This window comes from Montipora foliosa, chromosome 10, assembly GCF_036669935.1.
Source record: "Montipora foliosa isolate CH-2021 chromosome 10, ASM3666993v2, whole genome shotgun sequence".
In the NCBI taxonomy this organism is placed as follows: Eukaryota; Metazoa; Cnidaria; class Anthozoa; order Scleractinia; family Acroporidae; genus Montipora; species Montipora foliosa.
The window spans coordinates 12,089,887-12,100,305 of NC_090878.1; the positions used below are offsets into that span (position 1 = coordinate 12,089,887).

The 10,419-nt window shown below is 41.3% G+C and overlaps 1 pseudogene; it reads left to right on the plus strand.

Annotated features, from left to right (window-relative positions):
- Positions 1 to 1,001: 1,001 nt before the first annotated feature.
- Positions 1,002 to 7,464, plus strand: LOC137972533 (uncharacterized; annotated as a pseudogene).
- The last annotated feature ends 2,955 nt before the right edge of the window (positions 7,465 to 10,419 follow it).

Below are 10,419 nucleotides of genomic sequence, written 5' to 3' on the forward strand. Positions count from 1 at the left end.
ACAAAATGTGCACACACATGAAAATGTTGTGAGTGCATGTCCCAGGGATATGTAGCAGCGACATGTTCCGTCGTGAGCTGATACTTTTATGATTGTTACAACACCAATTTTGGGGTGATTTTGTTCCCGCGACGTGTCCCATGAAGTTTTACATGCTACATGTCCCGCTACCCGTCCCTGCTACATGTCCCCAATTCACTTCCCTGCTACAAGTCGCCTCAGTGTGTTTCAGCACCTTAAAGGGCCACCGACAACCAGTGTTCTTTGCGCGCCTTTGTTGCTGTTATTATCCGGGCAATCGAATCGGCCGGTTCGCTTCAGAAACATCCCGTGAAGAAGAACTTCTGCGAATTCGCTGTTCGATTTGTTTTTTAATCCAAACGCCTTCCTCCTTTCGTTCCATAATCTTAAGGTTGAAGTAGTGGGCCAAATAACATGGCGCTTTTCCTTCCTCGGCGGACGACCTTTCTTCACAGTTTTCATTTCGCTTTTAACACGAACACAACACCCAAATAACGCCAAAAATACAATATTTAAACATTAAGGAAAATATTAACAAAGTTTGAAGCTTCTGGGCATCCAAAACACGACGATGTGAAGCGATGGAATTTGACTTTTCAAGAAATACTAGTTTCTGTATACCAGAAAATGGCGCCGATAGCTTGCACGCCCGCGAAGACTTGTGTTTGTCAGTGGCGCTTTAAAGGTTGGACGCGAATATTTTCTTACTTGTGAAATGAAACAATAGATCGTGATTGTTATGTTAATTACGTAGGCGTGGAGTTGTCCAATAGGAGTTTGAAAATATTCAGTATTGAATTTAGCCTTGAATTTAGAGCTTTTGTAGTAGAAACATGGCTGGTCGGTTTCGCTCTCCAAAAAGTAAAGAAGAAGAGACCTGTGTAGTGTCGAACGCCACCCCGAAAGCAACACAATACAATACTAAATGGGGTAGAAAAATCTTCGTGGAATGGTAGCAGCGATGGCAAAATAAATGTGCAATGTCAGAACTTGTTGAAGTGGCCGGCTTCAAATGCGAAGATGTTCTGCAAGATCTAACCGCTCCACCCACGAAAGCACAGGTCGCCAAATACGCTAAACGTTTGGTTGAGCAAGTTCGTTTGTGAAGTAGCCAAGCAAAATGGAGAGCGTTATCCGCCCAATAGACCTCTTTACAGTTATGTGCTTAGTTACCTGGCCTTTAAATGAAAGTGAGGCTGGGGCTCACCTTATTATGGTACAGATCCCCATTCTTTTCTTATGTTAATGATGTTGTTGTCATGCTAATTAATAAGAATTCACATAAGAAAAGCAGTCAGGTTTCTATCAAAACAAGGTCAACTCCAGCCTTACTTTCATTCAAAGGCCAGGTAACTAAGCACACAACTGTAAAATGGACTATTCGCTTTATTTGTTAATAGAGCGTTTTCACTCAGGTGACCAGCGGCCATATTTAATTACTGAAACAAAAGAAAGTATTTGCATAAAAATGGAGATCAATTCCCGGAGGATTAGTTTGGTACACCATCATGGCCGCCATTTCTTTGTTTTGGAACACCAACATGGCCGCCGTGACGTCATGTGAAAACGTTCTATTTGTGCGATTAACCGTCATTTGAGTGAGACGGGTGATTGATTAATAAATGTTGTACACATTTGCAGGACTCTGGGAAATTATTTTCGGTACGCAGTAAAGCAAATAATTGCTTTCTGCACGTTACGATTGGAATGTTATTTATTGTCCTTTGCATTGTCAAGTTACTTGCAAGTCATTTGCATTTAGTATATATCGGTTAGCACATTCAATTCGTTTCACTTCGGTCTGTACTGCGAACGACTTCAGTCCAGTAGACTAATTTTTCATGCTCTCAGCCGCTTTTGGAGTGGAAATGTATTTTAATTTTGTTTATATTTATTTTTACTTTTATTATTGTTATTTATTCGTTATTATTATTATTATTATATTTTATTTTATTTATTTATTTATTTTGTACGATAAAATTTACAGTGCGGGGAGTTTGGGCACCTCAGCGCCTCCTGTAGACAAAACGTGGATAGAGGCGGGCGTGATTGACTAGCTGACGTGGTTGATGAGGATTCCAATTTATTTCCTTCGTTTAATAAGCGTGCGGCAGGCAAATTTGTTGCGGAGACCACCTGTTCGAGTGTAGCGGGGAGACTGGAGAAATCAGCATATTTCTGGGAAACGTGTTTGCAGGCCCCAGACTTTGTTTTAAGTATCATTCGGGAAGGTTATAGATTACCTTTTGGTCAATACCCGTCGCCTTGTTTTCTTGTAAACAACAAATCTTCGCTCGATCGTCCGCATTTTGTGCAGCGAGCTATATTGGAGTTACTAGCTAACTGCTGTATTCAGGAGCACACCGCCTCGCCTTTTTGCGTGAACCCACTCTCTGTTGTCGAAGGCAAAAAGCTTCGTTTGGTGATAGATTTGAGGCATATTAATCAATGTCTAGTTTTGCCCAAATTCAAGTATGAAGATTTGCGATCTCTGTCTGAGGTTTTGGATGAGGGTGACTGGTTTTTTACCTGGGACCTCAAGTCGGGCTACCATCATGTCAGGATTCATCCGGACCATCAAAACTATTTGGGTTTTGCTAGGAATTTCAATGGTGCTCTCAGATATTTTACTTTTCAAGTGCTTCCTTTTGGGCTTAGCAGTGCTTGTTTTTGCTTCACGAAATTGCTGCGGCCTCTTGTAAGGCGTTGGCGTTCGATGGGTCACGTCAGTTTTGTCTACCTAGACGATGGTTTAGGCAGTCTCCCCGATAATTGTTTCGCTCAAGCAGCGAGTATTATTCAGCGTAAAGATCTCGGTTCTTGCGGATTTGTTGTTAATGAAGATAAGGTCTCCTGGTCGCCCAGACAAATTGGCGAGTGGCTAGGTTTCGTAATTAACACGATTTTAATGCAGTTCCGAGTTCCAGAAAAGAAAGTAGCGAAGCTCAAAGCAATATTAGACTCTGCTATTCAAGACGGCTTCGTAACGTTCCGGAATTTAGCCAAGATTGCGGGATCGGTAAATTCTATCTACCTTGCAGTTGGCCCGATTGCTCGATTACTCACTAGGCAAATGTACGCTGCCATTGATTCCAGATCAGCTTGGGATTCTGTATTGCCTATTTCATCTAGTTTGATGGTAGAATTGAAGTTTTGGTATTTGAACATTGACTGTTTCAATGGCTATTCGATTAGGCCACCTCCTACTTCGTCCGTCGTGATATTTACCGATGCAAGTGATGTCGCATTCGGGGGTTTTTCTTCCAATCTTAGCGTTTCTTTGGTCAGCGGCATGTGGCTTGCGGATGACAAGGGCCAAAGTTATACGTATCGAGAGCTTAAGGCAATATACTACGTGTTAGCATCCTATGCCAAGGAGTTGGAGAGCACGAAAGTGAAAGTCTTTACGGACAATGATAATGCCGCCAGAATTGGTTTAGTTGGCAGTCGCAAACCACATCTTCAAGCGTTAGCAATCGACATTTTTCAGCTTTGCTTAGCCAAGCGCATTGTTCTCGACGCGCAGTGGATTCCTCGCTCTGTTAATGAGAGAGCCGACCTTCTGAGCAGGTTTGTCGACAAGGACGATTGGTCTTTGAATCCAGCAGTTTTTCAAGATATCGATGTAAAGTGGGGCCCTCATACCGTCGACCAGTTTGCTTCTTACTATAATGCCCAACTTCCCAGGTTTAACTCCAAATTTGCTTCGCCTGGCAGTTGCGGAGTAGACGCGTTTGCCCAAGATTGGAGTTGTGAGATCAATTGGATTTGCCCTGCAGTCTCCCTTTGATAGTGCGCTCTGTCAGAAAGCTTGAAGCTTGTAACGGGTTTGGGACCATGGTTATACCCGAATGGCCGTCAGCGTCCTTCTGGCCTTTTTTGCATTCCACTCCTTCTAGATTTAAGAGCTTTGTTAAAGGGGGACTCTGACGAAAAAACATGATTTTTTAAAAAGTCTCAAATCCTCGAGGAAACGCCGCCAAAATGTTGCATACGCTTTTCAAATAATGAATTTAACTTACTTTCACCAACATTTCAATGTTATTACGTCGAAATACTTGTTTTTCATAGCATCCGCCATTATTGGTATGTCGCCTGCATACTTATTCGAGAAAGCCTGGAGCGAGGACTTATGACGTCACTTACTCAACATATCGCTCGCTGCTACTTGAGTAAACAATGGAAAACATGTCAGAGAGCGAAGCTTTGTCTTTTATCGAAAATGATTTATTGACTTCGGAGTTATCGTTTAACTTTGAAAAACATTCTGAGTCACTTACCTGTGATTATGAAGATTGAGACTCGTGGCTACTGAGGAAAAAGCAGCTGCATATCGACGAGAAAGAGCTTAAGAGAAAGAACAAGAGGAATGCTTCGATATATAGATAGTTCGAATCAACTGATATTAGATGGTATGTTGGAGTCGTGATTTTGTCTGTTTACTATTGATCCCTTCATTTGTAAAAATTCAAATTTCTCGTTATTTTTTTCTAGGTGCAAATGTACGAGTTGCTCTTCGGACGCGGTAACAAAGGCAGAGGAATGCTTCTGCTGTAGCGAAATTGATCGGTGCTGGGGGAAGCTGGAAGCAGTTGCAGATGATAAAGAACTACCACCGGTCGGCCTGGATTTCAATCTTGTTGTCTAGACGAGTGGGTTTGAGGAATAGCCGCCCTAGGATTAAGAAACCGAAAGAACGAGCGATACACACATCAACGTATGATATACCCCATGAAGTCCCAAACAAGGCGAATAAACTGTCGGTATGAAACTGATCGTAGAAATCTATTCAGGAGCTAGGAAAATTATTGCCATTGTCGTTTTTAATTGCTACGTTGTAAAATACAGGAAAATATTTCCCGACAAGGAAAATTGTAAAGTGCAATCCAAATTAAGATTATTACTATACAGCGCTCTAATACCGAGACTTCGCAGTTTGCCCTTGCTCATACATTGATGTGTATTGCTCGTTCTTTCGGTTTCTTAATCCTATGGCGACTATTTTTAAAACCCACTCATCTAAACAACAAGATTGAAGCCCAGGCAGATCAGTGGTACTGTAGTTCTCCGTCATCTGCATTTGCTTCAGTTCCAGCTACTCCACTCACCGATCAATTTCGCTAGTAGCAGCAGAAGCTTTTCTTACCCTTTCACTGGCCTTTGTTACCGCGTCCAAAGAAAAAACACGTACATTTGCACCTAGAAAAAAAATAATAACGAGAAATTTGAATTTTTACAAATGAAGGGATCAATAGTAAACAGACAAAATCATGACTCCAACATACCATCTAATATCAGTTAATTCAAACGATCTCTAGCATTCCTCCTCTTCTTCCGCTTATAAAGCTCTTTCCTGTCGATATGCGGCTGCTTTTTCCTCAGTAGCCACGAGTCTAAGTCTTCATAATCACAGGTAAGTGACTCAGAATATTTTTTGGAAGTCAAACGATAATTCCGAAGGCGATAAATCATGATCGATAAAAGACGAAGCTTTGCTTTCTGACATGTTTTCCATTGTTTACTCAAGTAGCAGCGAGCGATATGTTGAGTAAGTGACGTCATAGGTCCTCGCTCCAGGCTTTCTCGAGTAAGTATGCAGGCGACATACCAATAATGGCGGATGCTATGAAAAACAAGTATTTCGACGTAATAACATTGAAATGTTGGTGAAAGTAAGTTAAATTCATTATTTGAAAAGCGTATGCAACATTTTGGCGGCGTTTCTTCGAGGATTTCAGACTTTTTAAAAAATCGTGTTTTTTCGTCAGAGTCTCCCTTTAAAGATGTTTTTGTTCGCCCTCGGATTGACAATCTGCTCATTGAGGGTCCGGAACAAATGGAGATTTACAAGTCCAAGGATTCCGCATTCAGTTCATGTCCTTCGTTCAGGATGTTGGCCTTGCGTCTTCAATTTGTATAGCCTATTTATGGCTTGTCACCATTTAGGTGTGTAGTTTGAGTTTTTGTTCCGTTTAGGAGCTTTCGACTTATGATTTTTATGTATGGTGCCTTTTAGTGCACTTTTGCCTATTTTTGGCCTTTTCACCATTTGGGTGTGTAAATTGCCTGATTGCTCCATTTAGGAGACATGGCGTATTGTGCCTGAGTCATGTTTGGTGCCTTTTTAGCGCCTTTCGTTTCGTTTTGGGTGTTTTTTATGCACGCTTGCCTAGTTACATCCCGAGTGATGGCTCCATTTTTGAGTTCCTTTGCATTTTTGCATGTATGCTCCTATACCAGAATTTATTCGTGTTTCGGCTTTTTGGCCGCTTTATTCGTTCTCATCCCTTTCGTAATTTTGGAGTTTACGAGTTATATTTGTCCCCCTAATTCTAATTCTTAGGCATTAATATTACAGAAAAACTATAATTATACCATTGCCAGACATGGTCTTGTTGCGTTGACTGCGTTTTCTGTGCTTCAGATGTTTTGCAGGTCGGCTCATGGCGAGAAGTACCGTCCCTTACAGATCCCTCTCTTCAGGCTTTGGTACCGGATCTTCTCGATCTTCAGTTAGAATCCAAGGCGACTTCCACCCTCTGTAAATACAATAACGGCTGGTCCAGATGGCGAAGGTGGGCATCCTCCAAGATGGGCGTTCCAGTTATCCCTGCCAAGCCTCTTCACATCTCCCTGTTTATCACGGAGCTGTGCCATGCGGCCCTCCGGAAAGGAACGGGAATCTCGTCAATCGAAGGTCTGTACTACAGTATACGTTGGGCTCACAAGCTGGCGGGCATTGAGTGCTGTCCTACTGACCACCCTTTGGTTCAATCGTCGCTTGAAGGTGCCAGAAGGAAGCTGGGTAGACCAATCAAACCGAAAGAACCGCTTCCCATTGACTTGTTGCAAGTTATTACCGAGCATTATAGCTCTAGCGAGTCTTTGGCCCATATTCGCTTTTTATTTATATTACTGGTTGGTTTCGCCGGTTTTTTCCGGATTGACGAATTATTATCCATGAAACTCGGAGATATTACTTTATTTACGGATCGAATGTCTATTTTTGTGCCGGAACGAAAGAATGATCAGATCAGAGAGGGTCATACCTCGGTCATAGCTAGATCGGGAAATTTAACTTGTCCTGTAGCAGTCACTGAGAGGTTGGTTAGTTTTTTACCATAACCTAAGAATCCTCATTTTCCTTTGATTAGGCGTATTGTTAAGTCTAAGTCAGGCGAGTGTTTTCATGGAAGCATCGGTATTTCTTATTCTACGATCTTGCTGGAATTTAAGAAGCTTGTTGGTCCTTTTGTTGACGATATTTCCATTTTCGGGACGCATAGTATCAAATCAGGGGCAGCTTCACATTCTGCCTGTAGAGCTATCAATGAGACACTTTTAGACAAGCATGCTGGTTGGAAATGTCCTAAAACAAAGAAGCAATACGTCAAGCATGTAGCTGAAGACTTGTTAAATGTGACCAAAATAACGGGCTTGTAGATTCGTTTGATTTTGCATTGTTTGCCTTGCGTCGGATAGGCATTGTATTTTGTTGTGAGGCCTCGTAGGAAAGGCTGGCGAATGAGCCTTTGTTCCTATCCAGATTTCCAGTTTTTTCCTCGTGTTGGGGTTTTTGAAGGTTTTTTCTGGCCTCCGTGCTCATTCGTCATTTATTTGCCGTATTCCATGCATGCTTTTTCGTGTTTATTCAGTTTACGTTACTTTATAATTACGCAGCCTTTAGGGAGCAATGTGAGCCTTGGTTCCTATCCTTCGTGTCTTGCGAATTACATTGTCAATATATTTACTCCTAATAAAGTTTGGAGTATGGTCGTTCGTACGCACGCAGACCGTGATTGATTAATAAATGTTGTACACATTTGCAGAACTCGTATTTATTAAGTTAACCATATACAGGATTTAACAGAGACGCCATTTTGTCCCCAATGCTTTCGTTGCCGCGATATCATGGGCGCCCCATTTTTATTCAAAAGGACTTAAGAATTCATCTACGACGTAGAGACATGAACCAGAACGCCACCAGACAATAGTATGTTTAAGCACCGTCGAAACAGGAAGCCATTTTGATTTCCTCTGTTTGCTCAGGAATGGATAATAACTTAGTAACTTGTTATTCACTTACAACCAATCGGAATGCGAGGAAAGCTGTTATCACTTGTGTGGTATATACTAAACCTTAACATGTCTCACTCTTTCATGTATATATATATAACTCATCGACTCACTAATTTCAATATCTTGATAACGATGGCATGGAGTCATTGAAACCTCGCTCAACAATTTTGATATCGCTGATATTCATTCTTAAGCTAAATCGACTACCGTAAGATTTGCGAGCTGACTCAGAGTTGACGTTTCGAGCGTTCGCACTTCGTCAGTTTGCGTCTGGATTACGTACTTCCGGGATAGCAAATGACCTGGACAAGCTGCTAAGAAATTGGAAATCAATGCAAGCAAGGAGATCGATTGCCTCGCTGTTTAAGGGGTTAGGTCACGTTATTTTAGGGTGTTTAGGGAAAATATTTAGCTGATCACGAGTTTAAAATTCGAAAATCATGTGGTAATGCGAAATTCCTTTACTGATAAAAGTTACCGTTACATCACAAAACAAACTGATTCTGAGCAAAAAAGGACCTTTATCCAGGCGATTTGCCATAAAGTTGAAAAACGTCTGGTCGACTTTTTTCAAGATGACCAAAATGCAGTCCGTTGCTATCTTATACATTTATGTACATTAATGCTTCTGTTTTCTTTTGCTGTACTTTCTTTTAACTTTTTCAACACTTTTAAGTGGTTATTGCAATGTTTCATTCTACTATTTGGGCGTTTTGGGTTTTATGAAATTACATCATTTTGCGTGACATAGCCTCTTTAATAACTTATTTTTCGTTTCCAGATGCTTTGAATAGAGAATCGGATGCTTGTAGCAATCCGGAGATTGGGAATTTCACGATCCTACTAATTCAAGGACGCAAAGAGTGAGTGGACAGCCACAAAGTGTGTCGTATGAACATCCGAGTTCCTACGTATCCCGTCTCCGATATTGCCAATTGTGACATTTTCGAGTTTGCGCGGACAAGCTAACATAAATTAACCCGACCTGAAAAATTCAGTTTGCTCCAACGGGATTCGACTGAGCTATATGAGATAATTTCTTTAACTGTTCAGATAAATGCAAAGATGAGTTCTCCTTTTTCTCTATATCCCGCAATTCACAATTCAAAATATGTATACATTTCTGTCACGCAATAACATCGAGTCCTTTCACGGGAACACATGACCCCATGGCCACAAAATTGACCCCCAGCTGTGTGGCTTCATGGCACAATTGCTAGAGCATCACCGAGGTGATGCATTAGGTTCGAATCCCATTGAATCCATCTGAATTTTTAAGATGTCTATAAGAGGCGATTGCTTAAATTGTGCAGATACGTGCAAGAATCACTTCTCCATTTCGTCTTTATCTTGCACTTCAAAATATACATTTCTTTCATCCATTGAGTCCTTTCACGGGAAGTCATGGACCCAACAAATTAGGGAGCTTTAGCAACGACGACGGGAACGGCAACGAGAACGTCATCTAAAAACATAAATTCGCGTTATTGCAATCACTTCGAAACTATTCCAAGCTTTTTGATATGACAAAGGTGTAGCAGTATGTCAGGAATGAAACCGTTATGAGCGGCACTTAATTTAGGGGAGAAAATGAAAATTTATCCTCAAGTGCTGACGTGCTCCATAAAACCTCAAATTTGGCTATTTCACGTTGTTGTTTTGCTGACGACGGCAAAGAAATGGACAAAAGTGAAAAACGCACGTGTAGAGCGTGAAAAGCTATTGTTTTTGCTCACTAAATATGCAAATTTGTGACGTTCTCGTTGCCGTCGCCGTTGTCGTTGCTAAAGCTCCCTATTGACCTGCTCTCAACGGTGTGACTTCATAGCTCAGTTGGTTCAGCATCATGAGACCAAATTGGCTAACTCAATGATGTACCCAAATCAAATCTTCCGGGGTTAAGACTCTCTGTGCGTTGTATTCACATGTCAATGATATGGAAATACCTGGAACAAAACCTTTTATTCCCAAAGGGTTTCAATTCGGTACAACATTGAGTTGGCCGATTTCGTCCACTGCACCGGCGAGGTATGGGTTCAAATCCCGTTGGAGCAATCTACATTTCTCGGTTGTCTATGATAGACAATTGCTTAAATTGTCCAGATAAGTGCAAAGATCACTTCTACATTTCGGTAGTGTAGTTTTATCCGACTTTAAATATTGTATGAGCCAGTTCGGAGTTTCAAGAAAGGAATGTACGTATCCCGACGCGTACATTCAAGCAAATAATTGTCTTTTTTGTTATGATAAGTGGCTGCAAGAATTTGCGTTAGAAATCTTTTGCTTGACTGTCCCAAGGAATTTTGTCCGCTGATAATT